Source organism: Cyanistes caeruleus, unplaced genomic scaffold (assembly GCF_971803275.1).
Source record: "Cyanistes caeruleus unplaced genomic scaffold, bCyaCae1.hap1.1 HAP1_SCAFFOLD_103, whole genome shotgun sequence".
Classification (NCBI taxonomy): domain Eukaryota; kingdom Metazoa; phylum Chordata; class Aves; order Passeriformes; family Paridae; genus Cyanistes; species Cyanistes caeruleus.
The window spans coordinates 366,612-381,889 of record NW_028255905.1 but is presented as its reverse complement, the minus strand read 5'-3'; positions in this window follow the sequence as shown (position 1 = coordinate 381,889).

The following is a 15,278-nucleotide window of genomic DNA, read 5'->3' as shown; positions in this document are numbered from 1 at the left end:
CTCATCAATATCCCACAACATTCCAGAAAAATCCCACAACATTCAGAAAAAATCCCACAAAATTGCAGCCAAATCCCACAAAATTGCAGAAAAGTCACAAAAAATTCCTTAAATCTTCTCAAAACCATATCAAATATTTGAAATATCCCACAAAATCTTTACCAAGTTCCACAGAATCTAAGATAATTGACTCAAAATTCTTCTTGTCTCCTCAATATCCCTCAAAATTCCACAAAACCAACACGTAATTCCAGAAACAGCCCACAAAATTTAAGGAACAATCCCACAAAATGGCAGAAAACTCCCACCAAATTCCCTACACCTTCTCAAAACCCTACCAGATTCCAGAAACATCCCACAAAGTCTCCACAAAATTCCACACAATCTAAGAAAATTCCACAAAATTCTTCAAGTCTCCTCAGAATCCCACAAAATTCCAAAAAAATTCCACAAAATTCTTAAAAATGTCACCAAATTCCAGAAACATCCCAAAAAATCACCTCCAATTCCCACAAAATTCCACAAATATCCTTCAAAATTCTTCAAGTCTCATCAATATCCCTCAAATTTCCACAAAACCCCCATGTAATTCCAGAAATATCCCACAAAATTTAAGGAACAATCCAACAAAAGGGCAATAAACTTCCACAAAATTCCCTAAATCGTCTCTATACACGAACAAATTCAAGGAACAATCCCACAAAATCTCCTCAAATTTCCACACAATCTAAGAAAAATCCAAAAAAATTCTTCAAGTCTCCTCAGAATCCCACAAAATTCCAAAAAAATTCCACAAAATTCTTAAAAATGTCACCAAATTCCAGAAACATCCCAAAAAATCACCTCCAATTCCCACAAAATTCCACAAATATCCTTCAAAATTCTTCAAGTCTCATCAATATCCCTCAAAATTCCACAAAACCCCCATGTAATTCCAGAAATATCCCACAAAATTTAAGGAACAATCCAACAAAATGGCAATAAACTTCCACAAAATTCCCTAAATCGTCTCTATACACGAACAAATTCAAGGAACAATCCCACAAAATCTCCACAAATTTCCACACAATCTAAGAAAAATCCAAAAAAATTCTTCAAGTCTCCTCATAATTCCACAAAATTCCACAAAAATTCCACAAAATTCTTAAAAATGTCACCAAATTCCAGAAACATCCCACAAAATCTCCTCCAATTTCCACACAATTCCAGAAATATCCTTCAAAATTCTCCAAGTCTCATCAATATCCCACAACATTCCAGAAAAATCCCACAACATTCAGAAAAAATCCCACAAAATTGCAGCCAAATCCCACAAAATTGCAGAAAAGTCACAAAAAATTCCTTAAATCTTCTCAAAACCATATCAAATATTTGAAATATCCCTCAAAATCTTTACCAAGTTCCACAGAATCTAAGATAATTGACTCAAAATTCTTCTTGACTCCTCAATATCTCTCAAAATTCCACAAAACCCCCACGTAATTCCAGAAACAGCCCACAAAATTTAAGGAACAATCCCACAAAATGGCAGAAAACTCCCACCAAATTCCCTAAAACTTCTCAAAACTCTACCAAATTCCTGAAACATCCCACAAAATCTCCACAAATTTCCACACAATCTAAGAAAAATCCCACAAAATTCTTCAGGTCTCCTCAGAATCCCTCAAAATTCTAAAAAAAATTCCACCAAAATTCTACAAAATTCTTTAAAATGTTACCAAATTCCAGAAACATCCCAAAAAATTTCCTCCAATTTCCTCAAAATTCCAGAATTATCCTTCAAAATTCTTCTTGTCTCCTCAATATCCCTCAAAATTCCAAAAAACCCCCACGTAATTCCAGAAACAGCCCACAAAATAGATGCAAAAATCCCATAAAATAGCAGAAAACTCCCACAAAATTCCCTAAAACTTCTCAAAACTCTACCAAATTCCTGAAACATCCCACAAAATCTCCACAAATTTCCACACAATCTGAGAAGATCCCACAAAATTCTTCAAGTCTCCTCAGAATCTTACAAAATTCCACAAAAATTCCACTAAATTCTTATAAAATGTCACCAAATTCCTGAAACATCCCACAAAATCTCCTCAATATCCCACAAAATTAAAGGAAAACCCCATAAAATGGCAGAAAACTCCCACCAAATTCCCTACACCTTCTCAAATCCTACCAGATTCCAGAAACATCCCACAAAATCTCCACAAATTTCCACACAATCTAAGAAAAATCCCGCAAAATTCTTCAACTCTCCTCAATACCCCACAAAATTCCAAAAAAATTCCACAAAATTCTTAAAAATGTCACCAAATTCCAGAAACATCCCAAAAAATCACCTCCAATTCCCACAAAATTCCACAAATATCCTTCAAAATTCTTCAAGTCTCATCAATATCCCTCAAATTTCCACAAAACCCCCATGTAATTCCAGAAATATCCCACAAAATTTAAGGAACAATCCAACAAAAGGGCAATAAACTTCCACAAAATTCCCTAAATCGTCTCTATACACGAACAAATTCAAGGAACAATCCCACAAAATCTCCTCAAATTTCCACACAATCTAAGAAAAATCCAAAAAAATTCTTCAAGTCTCCTCAGAATCCCACAAAATTCCAAAAAAATTCCACAAAATTCTTAAAAATGTCACCAAATTCCAGAAACATCCCAAAAAATCACCTCCAATTCCCACAAAATTCCACAAATATCCTTCAAAATTCTTCAAGTCTCATCAATATCCCTCAAAATTCCACAAAACCCCCATGTAATTCCAGAAATATCCCACAAAATTTAAGGAACAATCCAACAAAATGGCAATAAACTTCCACAAAATTCCCTAAATCGTCTCTATACACGAACAAATTCAAGGAACAATCCCACAAAATCTCCACAAATTTCCACACAATCTAAGAAAAATCCAAAAAAATTCTTCAAGTCTCCTCATAATTCCACAAAATTCCACAAAAATTCCACAAAATTCTTAAAAATGTCACCAAATTCCAGAAACATCCCACAAAATCTCCTCCAATTTCCACACAATTCCAGAAATATCCTTCAAAATTCTCCAAGTCTCATCAATATCCCACAACATTCCAGAAAAATCCCACAACATTCAGAAAAAATCCCACAAAATTGCAGCCAAATCCCACAAAATTGCAGAAAAGTCACAAAAAATTCCTTAAATCTTCTCAAAACCATATCAAATATTTGAAATATCCCTCAAAATCTTTACCAAGTTCCACAGAATCTAAGATAATTGACTCAAAATTCTTCTTGACTCCTCAATATCTCTCAAAATTCCACAAAACCCCCACGTAATTCCAGAAACAGCCCACAAAATTTAAGGAACAATCCCACAAAATGGCAGAAAACTCCCACCAAATTCCCTAAAACTTCTCAAAACTCTACCAAATTCCTGAAACATCCCACAAAATCTCCACAAATTTCCACACAATCTAAGAAAAATCCCACAAAATTCTTCAGGTCTCCTCAGAATCCCTCAAAATTCTAAAAAAAATTCCACCAAAATTCTACAAAATTCTTTAAAATGTTACCAAATTCCAGAAACATCCCAAAAAATTTCCTCCAATTTCCTCAAAATTCCAGAATTATCCTTCAAAATTCTTCTTGTCTCCTCAATATCCCTCAAAATTCCAAAAAACCCCCACGTAATTCCAGAAACAGCCCACAAAATAGATGCAAAAATCCCATAAAATAGCAGAAAACTCCCACAAAATTCCCTAAAACTTCTCAAAACTCTACCAAATTCCTGAAACATCCCACAAAATCTCCACAAATTTCCACACAATCTGAGAAGATCCCACAAAATTCTTCAAGTCTCCTCAGAATCTTACAAAATTCCACAAAAATTCCACTAAATTCTTATAAAATGTCACCAAATTCCTGAAACATCCCACAAAATCTCCTCAATATCCCACAAAATTAAAGGAAAACCCCATAAAATGGCAGAAAACTCCCACCAAATTCCCTACACCTTCTCAAATCCTACCAGATTCCAGAAACATCCCACAAAATCTCCACAAATTTCCACACAATCTAAGAAAAATCCCGCAAAATTCTTCAACTCTCCTCAATACCCCACAAAATACCACAAAAATTCCACAAAATTCTTAAACTTGTCACCAAATTCCAGAAACATCCCACAAAACCTCCTCCAATTTCCACACAATTCCAGAAATATCCTTCAAAATTCTTCAAGTCTCATCAATATCCCACAACATTCCAGAAAAATCCCACAACATTCAGAAAAAATCCCACAAAATTGCAGCCAAATCCCACAAAATTGCAGAAAAGTCACAAAAAAATCCTTACATCTTCTCAAAACCATATCAAATATTTGAAATATCCTACAAAATCTCTACCAAGTTCCACAGAATCTAATATAATTGACTCAAAATTCTTCTTCTCTCCTCAATATCTTTCAAAATTCCACAAAACCCCCACGTAATTCCAGAAATATCCCACAAAATTTAAGGAACAATCCCACAAAATGGCAGAAAACTCCCACCAAATTCCCTAAAACTTCTCAAAACCCTACCAGATTCCAGAAACATCCCACAAAATCTCCACAAATTTCCACACAATCTAAGAAAATTCCACAAAATTCTTCAAGTCTCCTCAGAATCCCACAAAATTCCAAAAAAATTCCACAAAGTTCTTAAAAATGTCACCAAATTCCAGAAACATCCCAAAAAATCACCTCCAATTCCCACAAAATTCCACAAATATCCTTCAAAATTCTTCAAGTCTCATCAATATCCCTCAAAATTCCACAAAACCCCCATGTAATTCCAGAAATATCCCACAAAATTTAAGGAACAATCCAACAAAATGGCAATAAACTTCCACAAAATTCCCTAAATCGTCTCTATACACGAACAAATTCAAGGAACAATCCCACAAAATCTCCACAAATTTCCACACAATCTAAGAAAAATCCAAAAAAATTCTTCAAGTCTCCTCATAATTCCACAAAATTCCACAAAAATTCCACAAAATTCTTAAAAATGTCACCAAATTCCAGAAACATCCCACAAAATCTCCTCCAATTTCCACACAATTCCAGAAATATCCTTCAAAATTCTCCAAGTCTCATCAATATCCCACAACATTCCAGAAAAATCCCACAACATTCAGAAAAAATCCCACAAAATTGCAGCCAAATCCCACAAAATTGCAGAAAAGTCACAAAAAATTCCTTAAATCTTCTCAAAACCATATCAAATATTTGAAATATCCCTCAAAATCTTTACCAAGTTCCACAGAATCTAAGATAATTGACTCAAAATTCTTCTTGACTCCTCAATATCTCTCAAAATTCCACAAAACCCCCACGTAATTCCAGAAACAGCCCACAAAATTTAAGGAACAATCCCACAAAATGGCAGAAAACTCCCACCAAATTCCCTAAAACTTCTCAAAACTCTACCAAATTCCTGAAACATCCCACAAAATCTCCACAAATTTCCACACAATCTAAGAAAAATCCCACAAAATTCTTCAGGTCTCCTCAGAATCCCTCAAAATTCTAAAAAAAATTCCACCAAAATTCTACAAAATTCTTTAAAATGTTACCAAATTCCAGAAACATCCCAAAAAATTTCCTCCAATTTCCTCAAAATTCCAGAATTATCCTTCAAAATTCTTCTTGTCTCCTCAATATCCCTCAAAATTCCAAAAAACCCCCACGTAATTCCAGAAACAGCCCACAAAATAGATGCAAAAATCCCATAAAATAGCAGAAAACTCCCACAAAATTCCCTAAAACTTCTCAAAACTCTACCAAATTCCTGAAACATCCCACAAAATCTCCACAAATTTCCACACAATCTGAGAAGATCCCACAAAATTCTTCAAGTCTCCTCAGAATCTTACAAAATTCCACAAAAATTCCACTAAATTCTTATAAAATGTCACCAAATTCCTGAAACATCCCACAAAATCTCCTCAATATCCCACAAAATTAAAGGAAAACCCCATAAAATGGCAGAAAACTCCCACCAAATTCCCTACACCTTCTCAAATCCTACCAGATTCCAGAAACATCCCACAAAATCTCCACAAATTTCCACACAATCTAAGAAAAATCCCGCAAAATTCTTCAACTCTCCTCAATACCCCACAAAATACCACAAAAATTCCACAAAATTCTTAAACTTGTCACCAAATTCCAGAAACATCCCACAAAACCTCCTCCAATTTCCACACAATTCCAGAAATATCCTTCAAAATTCTTCAAGTCTCATCAATATCCCACAACATTCCAGAAAAATCCCACAACATTCAGAAAAAATCCCACAAAATTGCAGCCAAATCCCACAAAATTGCAGAAAAGTCACAAAAAAATCCTTACATCTTCTCAAAACCATATCAAATATTTGAAATATCCCACAAAATCTCTACCAAGTTCCACAGAATCTAATATAATTGACTCAAAATTCTTCTTGTCTCCTCAATATCCCTCAAAATTCCACAAAACCCCCACGTAATTCCAGAAATATCCCACAAAATTTAAGGAACAATCCCACAAAATGGCAGAAAACTCCCACCAAATTCCCTACACCTTCTCAAAACCCTACCAGATTCCAGAAACATCCCACAAAATCTCCACAAATTTCCACACAATCTAAGAAAATTCCACAAAATTCTTCAAGTCTCCTCAGAATCCCACAAAATTCCAAAAAAATTCCACAAAGTTCTTAAAAATGTCACCAAATTCCAGAAACATCCCAAAAAATCACCTCCAATTCCCACAAAATTCCACAAATATCCTTCAAAATTCTTCAAGTCTCATCAATATCCCTCAAAATTCCACAAAACCCCCATGTAATTCCAGAAATATCCCACAAAATTTAAGGAACAATCCAACAAAATGGCAATAAACTTCCACAAAATTCCCTAAATCGTCTCTATACACGAACAAATTCAAGGAACAATCCCACAAAATCTCCACAAATTTCCACACAATCTAAGAAAAATCCAAAAAAATTCTTCAAGTCTCCTCAGAATCCCACAAAATTTCAAAAAAATTCCACAAAATTCTTAAAAATGTCACCAAATTCCAGAAACATCCCAAAAAATCACCTCCAATTCCCACAAAATTCCAGAAATATCCTTCAAAATTCTCCAAGTCTCATCAATATCCCACAACATTCCAGAAAAATCCCACAACATTCAGAAAAAATCCCACAAAATTGCAGCCAAATCCCACAAAATTGCAGAAAAGTCACAAAAAATTCCTTAAATCTTCTCAAAACCATATCAAATATTTGAAATATCCCACAAAATCTTTACCAAGTTCCACACAATCTAAGATAATTGACTCAAAATTCTTCTTGACTCCTCAATATCTCTCAAAATTCCACAAAACCCCCACGTAATTCCAGAAACAGCCCACAAAATTTAAGGAACAATCCCACAAAATGGCAGAAAACTCCCACCAAATTCCCTAAAACTTCTCAAAACTCTACCAAATTCCTGAAACATCCCACAAAATCTCCACAAATTTCCACACAATCTAAGAAAAATCCCACAAAATTCTTCAGGTCTCCTCAGAATCCCTCAAAATTCTAAAAAAAATTCCACCAAAATTCTACAAAATTCTTTAAAATGTTACCAAATTCCAGAAACATCCCAAAAAATTTCCTCCAATTTCCTCAAAATTCCAGAATTATCCTTCAAAATTCTTCTTGTCTCCTCAATATCCCTCAAAATTCCAAAAAACCCCCACGTAATTCCAGAAACAGCCCACAAAATAGATGCAAAAATCCCATAAAATAGCAGAAAACTCCCACAAAATTCCCTAAAACTTCTCAAAACTCTACCAAATTCCTGAAACATCCCACAAAATCTCCACAAATTTCCACACAATCTGAGAAGATCCCACAAAATTCTTCAAGTCTCCTCAGAATCTTACAAAATTCCACAAAAATTCCACTAAATTCTTATAAAATGTCACCAAATTCCTGAAACATCCCACAAAATCTCCTCAATATCCCACAAAATTAAAGGAAAACCCCATAAAATGGCAGAAAACTCCCACCAAATTCCCTACACCTTCTCAAATCCTACCAAATTCCAGAAACATCCCACAAAACCTCCTCCAATTTCCACAAAATTCCAGAAATATCCTTCAAAATTCTTCAAGTCTCATCAATATCCCACAACATTCCAGAAAAATCCCACAACATTCAGAAAAAATCCCACAAAATTGCAGCCAAATCCCACAAAATTGCAGAAAAGTCACAAAAAAATCCTTACATCTTCTCAAAACCATATCAAATATTTGAAATATCCCACAAAATCTCTACCAAGTTCCACAGAATCTAATATAATTGACTCAAAATTCTTCTTCTCTCCTCAATATCCCTCAAAATTCCACAAAACCCCCACGTAATTCCAGAAATATCCCACAAAATTTAAGGAACAATCCCACAAAATGGCAGAAAACTCCCACCAAATTCCCTAAAACTTCTCAAAACCCTACCAGATTCCAGAAACATCCCACAAAATCTCCACAAATTTCCACACAATCTAAGAAAATTCCACAAAATTCTTCAAGTCTCCTCAGAATCCCACAAAATTCCAAAAAAATTCCACAAAGTTCTTAAAAATGTCACCAAATTCCAGAAACATCCCAAAAAATCACCTCCAATTCCCACAAAATTCCACAAATATCCTTCAAAATTCTTCAAGTCTCATCAATATCCCTCAAAATTCCACAAAACCCCCATGTAATTCCAGAAATATCCCACAAAATTTAAGGAACAATCCAACAAAATGGCAATAAACTTCCACAAAATTCCCTAAATCGTCTCTATACACGAACAAATTCAAGGAACAATCCCACAAAATCTCCACAAATTTCCACACAATCTAAGAAAAATCCAAAAAAATTCTTCAAGTCTCCTCATAATTCCACAAAATTACACACAAATTCCACAAAATTCTTAAAAATGTCACCAAATTCCAGAAACATCCCACAAAATCTCCTCCAATTTCCACAAAATTCCAGAAATATCCTTCAAAATTCTTCAAGTCTCATCAATATCCCACAACATTCCAGAAAAATCCCACAACATTCAGAAAAAATCCCACAAAATTGCAGCCAAATCCCACAAAATTGCAGAAAAGTCACAAAAAATTCCTTAAATCTTCTCAAAACCATATCAAATATTTGAAATATCCCACAAAATCTTTACCAAGTTCCACAGAATCTAAGATAATTGACTCAAAATTCTTCTTGTCTCCTCAATATCCCTCAAAATTCCACAAAACCCCCACGTAATTCCAGAAACAGCCCACAAAATTTAAGGAACAATCCCACAAAATGGCAGAAAACTCCCACCAAATTCCCTACACCTTCTCAAAACCCTACCAGATTCCAGAAACATCCCACAAAGTCTCCACAAAATTCCACACAATCTAAGAAAATTCCACAAAATTCTTCAAGTCTCCTCAGAATCCCACAAAATTCCAAAAAAATTCCACAAAGTTCTTAAAAATGTCACCAAATTCCAGAAACATCCCAAAAAATCACCTCCAATTCCCACAAAATTCCACAAATATCCTTCAAAATTCTTCAAGTCTCATCAATATCCCTCAAATTTCCACAAAACCCCCATGTAATTCCAGAAATATCCCACAAAATTTAAGGAACAATCCAACAAAAGGGCAATAAACTTCCACAAAATTCCCTAAATCGTCTCTATACACGAACAAATTCAAGGAACAATCCCGCAAAATCTCCTCAAATTTCCACACAATCTAAGAAAAATCCAAAAAAATTCTTCAAGTCTCCTCAGAATCCCACAAAATTCCAAAAAAATTCCACAAAATTCTTAAAAATGTCACCAAATTCCAGAAACATCCCAAAAAATCACCTCCAATTCCCACAAAATTCCACAAATATCCTTCAAAATTCTTCAAGTCTCATCAATATCCCTCAAAATTCCACAAAACCCCCATGTAATTCCAGAAATATCCCACAAAATTTAAGGAACAATCCAACAAAATGGCAATAAACTTCCACAAAATTCCCTAAATCGTCTCTATACACGAACAAATTCAAGGAACAATCCCACAAAATCTCCACAAATTTCCACACAATCTAAGAAAAATCCAAAAAAATTCTTCAAGTCTCCTCAGAATCCCACAAAATTTCAAAAAAATTCCACAAAATTCTTAAAAATGTCACCAAATTCCAGAAACATCCCAAAAAATCACCTCCAATTCCCACAAAATTCCACAAATATCCTTCAAAATTCTTCAAGTCTCATCAATATCCCTCAAAATTCCACAAAACCCCCATGTAATTCCAGAAATATCCCACAAAATTTAAGGAACAATCCAACAAAATGGCAATAAACTTCCACAAAATTCCCTAAATCGTCTCTATACACGAACAAATTCAAGGAACAATCCCACAAAATCTCCACAAATTTCCACACAATCTAAGAAAAATCCAAAAAAATTCTTCAAGTCTCCTCATAATTCCACAAAATTCCACAAAAATTCCACAAAATTCTTAAAAATGTCACCAAATTCCAGAAACATCCCACAAAATCTCCTCCAATTTCCACACAATTCCAGAAATATCCTTCAAAATTCTCCAAGTCTCATCAATATCCCACAACATTCCAGAAAAATCCCACAACATTCAGAAAAAATCCCACAAAATTGCAGCCAAATCCCACAAAATTGCAGAAAAGTCACAAAAAATTCCTTAAATCTTCTCAAAACCATATCAAATATTTGAAATATCCCTCAAAATCTTTACCAAGTTCCACACAATCTAAGATAATTGACTCAAAATTCTTCTTGACTCCTCAATATCTCTCAAAATTCCACAAAACCCCCACGTAATTCCAGAAACAGCCCACAAAATTTAAGGAACAATCCCACAAAATGGCAGAAAACTCCCACCAAATTCCCTAAAACTTCTCAAAACTCTACCAAATTCCTGAAACATCCCACAAAATCTCCACAAATTTCCACACAATCTAAGAAAAATCCCACAAAATTCTTCAGGTCTCCTCAGAATCCCTCAAAATTCTAAAAAAAATTCCACCAAAATTCTACAAAATTCTTTAAAATGTTACCAAATTCCAGAAACATCCCAAAAAATTTCCTCCAATTTCCTCAAAATTCCAGAATTATCCTTCAAAATTCTTCTTGTCTCCTCAATATCCCTCAAAATTCCAAAAAACCCCCACGTAATTCCAGAAACAGCCCACAAAATAGATGCAAAAATCCCATAAAATAGCAGAAAACTCCCACAAAATTCCCTAAAACTTCTCAAAACTCTACCAAATTCCTGAAACATCCCACAAAATCTCCACAAATTTCCACACAATCTGAGAAGATCCCACAAAATTCTTCAAGTCTCCTCAGAATCTTACAAAATTCCACAAAAATTCCACTAAATTCTTATAAAATGTCACCAAATTCCTGAAACATCCCACAAAATCTCCTCAATATCCCACAAAATTAAAGGAAAACCCCATAAAATGGCAGAAAACTCCCACCAAATTCCCTACACCTTCTCAAATCCTACCAGATTCCAGAAACATCCCACAAAATCTCCACAAATTTCCACACAATCTAAGAAAAATCCCGCAAAATTCTTCAACTCTCCTCAATACCCCACAAAATACCACAAAAATTCCACAAAATTCTTAAACTTGTCACCAAATTCCAGAAACATCCCACAAAACCTCCTCCAATTTCCACACAATTCCAGAAATATCCTTCAAAATTCTTCAAGTCTCATCAATATCCCACAAAATTCCAGAAAAATCCCACAACATTCAGAAAAAATCCCACAAAATTGCAGCCAAATCCCACAAAATTGCAGAAAAGTCACAAAAAAATCCTTACATCTTCTCAAAACCATATCAAATATTTGAAATATCCCACAAAATCTCTACCAAGTTCCACAGAATCTAATATAATTGACTCAAAATTCTTCTTGTCTCCTCAATATCCCTCAAAATTCCACAAAACCCCCACGTAATTCCAGAAATATCCCACAAAATTTAAGGAACAATCCCACAAAATGGCAATAAACTTCCACAAAATTCCCTAAATCGTCTCTATACACGAACAAATTCAAGGAACAATCCCACAAAATCTCCACAAATTTCCACACAATCTAAGAAAAATCCAAAAAAATTCTTCAAGTCTCCTCATAATTCCACAAAATTCCACAAAAATTCCACAAAATTCTTAAAAATGTCACCAAATTCCAGAAACATCCCACAAAATCTCCTCCAATTTCCACACAATTCCAGAAATATCCTTCAAAATTCTTCAAGTCTCATCAATATCCCACAACATTCCAGAAAAATCCCACAACATTCAGAAAAAATCCCACAAAATTGCAGCCAAATCCCACAAAATTGCAGAAAAGTCACAAAAAATTCCTTAAATCTTCTCAAAACCATATCAAATATTTGAAATATCCCACAAAATCTTTACCAAGTTCCACAGAATCTAAGATAATTGACTCAAAATTCTTCTTGTCTCCTCAATATCCCTCAAAATTCCACAAAACCAACACGTAATTCCAGAAACAGCCCACAAAATTTAAGGAACAATCCCACAAAATGGCAGAAAACTCCCACCAAATTCCCTACACCTTCTCAAAACCCTACCAGATTCCAGAAACATCCCACAAAGTCTCCACAAAATTCCACACAATCTAAGAAAATTCCACAAAATTCTTCAAGTCTCCTCAGAATCCCACAAAATTCCAAAAAAATTCCACAAAATTCTTAAAAATGTCACCAAATTCCAGAAACATCCCAAAAAATCACCTCCAATTCCCACAAAATTCCACAAATATCCTTCAAAATTCTTCAAGTCTCATCAATATCCCTCAAATTTCCACAAAACCCCCATGTAATTCCAGAAATATCCCACAAAATTTAAGGAACAATCCAACAAAAGGGCAATAAACTTCCACAAAATTCCCTAAATCGTCTCTATACACGAACAAATTCAAGGAACAATCCCACAAAATCTCCTCAAATTTCCACACAATCTAAGAAAAATCCAAAAAAATTCTTCAAGTCTCCTCAGAATCCCACAAAATTCCAAAAAAATTCCACAAAATTCTTAAAAATGTCACCAAATTCCAGAAACATCCCAAAAAATCACCTCCAATTCCCACAAAATTCCACAAATATCCTTCAAAATTCTTCAAGTCTCATCAATATCCCTCAAAATTCCACAAAACCCCCATGTAATTCCAGAAATATCCCACAAAATTTAAGGAACAATCCAACAAAATGGCAATAAACTTCCACAAAATTCCCTAAATCGTCTCTATACACGAACAAATTCAAGGAACAATCCCACAAAATCTCCACAAATTTCCACACAATCTAAGAAAAATCCAAAAAAATTCTTCAAGTCTCCTCATAATTCCACAAAATTCCACAAAAATTCCACAAAATTCTTAAAAATGTCACCAAATTCCAGAAACATCCCACAAAATCTCCTCCAATTTCCACACAATTCCAGAAATATCCTTCAAAATTCTCCAAGTCTCATCAATATCCCACAACATTCCAGAAAAATCCCACAACATTCAGAAAAAATCCCACAAAATTGCAGCCAAATCCCACAAAATTGCAGAAAAGTCACAAAAAATTCCTTAAATCTTCTCAAAACCATATCAAATATTTGAAATATCCCTCAAAATCTTTACCAAGTTCCACAGAATCTAAGATAATTGACTCAAAATTCTTCTTGACTCCTCAATATCTCTCAAAATTCCACAAAACCCCCACGTAATTCCAGAAACAGCCCACAAAATTTAAGGAACAATCCCACAAAATGGCAGAAAACTCCCACCAAATTCCCTAAAACTTCTCAAAACTCTACCAAATTCCTGAAACATCCCACAAAATCTCCACAAATTTCCACACAATCTAAGAAAAATCCCACAAAATTCTTCAGGTCTCCTCAGAATCCCTCAAAATTCTAAAAAAAATTCCACCAAAATTCTACAAAATTCTTTAAAATGTTACCAAATTCCAGAAACATCCCAAAAAATTTCCTCCAATTTCCTCAAAATTCCAGAATTATCCTTCAAAATTCTTCTTGTCTCCTCAATATCCCTCAAAATTCCAAAAAACCCCCACGTAATTCCAGAAACAGCCCACAAAATAGATGCAAAGATCCCATAAAATAGCAGAAAACTCCCACAAAATTCCCTAAAACTTCTCAAAACTCTACCAAATTCCTGAAACATCCCACAAAATCTCCACAAATTTCCACACAATCTGAGAAGATCCCACAAAATTCTTCAAGTCTCCTCAGAATCTTACAAAATTCCACAAAAATTCCACTAAATTCTTATAAAATGTCACCAAATTCCTGAAACATCCCACAAAATCTCCTCAATATCCCACAAAATTAAAGGAAAACCCCATAAAATGGCAGAAAACTCCCACCAAATTCCCTACACCTTCTCAAATCCTACCAGATTCCAGAAACATCCCACAAAATCTCCACAAATTTCCACACAATCTAAGAAAAATCCCGCAAAATTCTTCAACTCTCCTCAATACCCCACAAAATACCACAAAAATTCCACAAAATTCTTAAACTTGTCACCAAATTCCAGAAACATCCCACAAAACCTCCTCCAATTTCCACACAATTCCAGAAATATCCTTCAAAATTCTTCAAGTCTCATCAATATCCCACAACATTCCAGAAAAATCCCACAACATTCAGAAAAAATCCCACAAAATTGCAGCCAAATCCCACAAAATTGCAGAAAAGTCACAAAAAAATCCTTACATCTTCTCAAAACCATATCAAATATTTGAAATATCCTACAAAATCTCTACCAAGTTCCACAGAATCTAATATAATTGACTCAAAATTCTTCTTCTCTCCTCAATATCTTTCAAAATTCCACAAAACCCCCACGTAATTCCAGAAATATCCCACAAAATTTAAGGAACAATCCCACAAAATGGCAGAAAACTCCCACCAAATTCCCTAAAACTTCTCAAAACCCTACCAGATTCCAGAAACATCCCACAAAATCTCCACAAATTTCCACACAATCTAAGAAAATTCCACAAAATTCTTCAAGTCTCCTCAGAATCCCACAAAATTCCAAAAAAATTCCACAAAGTTCTTAAAAATGTCACCAAATTCCAGAAACATCCCAAAAAATCACCTCCAATTCCCACAAAATTCCACAAATATCCTTCAAAATTCTTCAAGTCTCATCAATA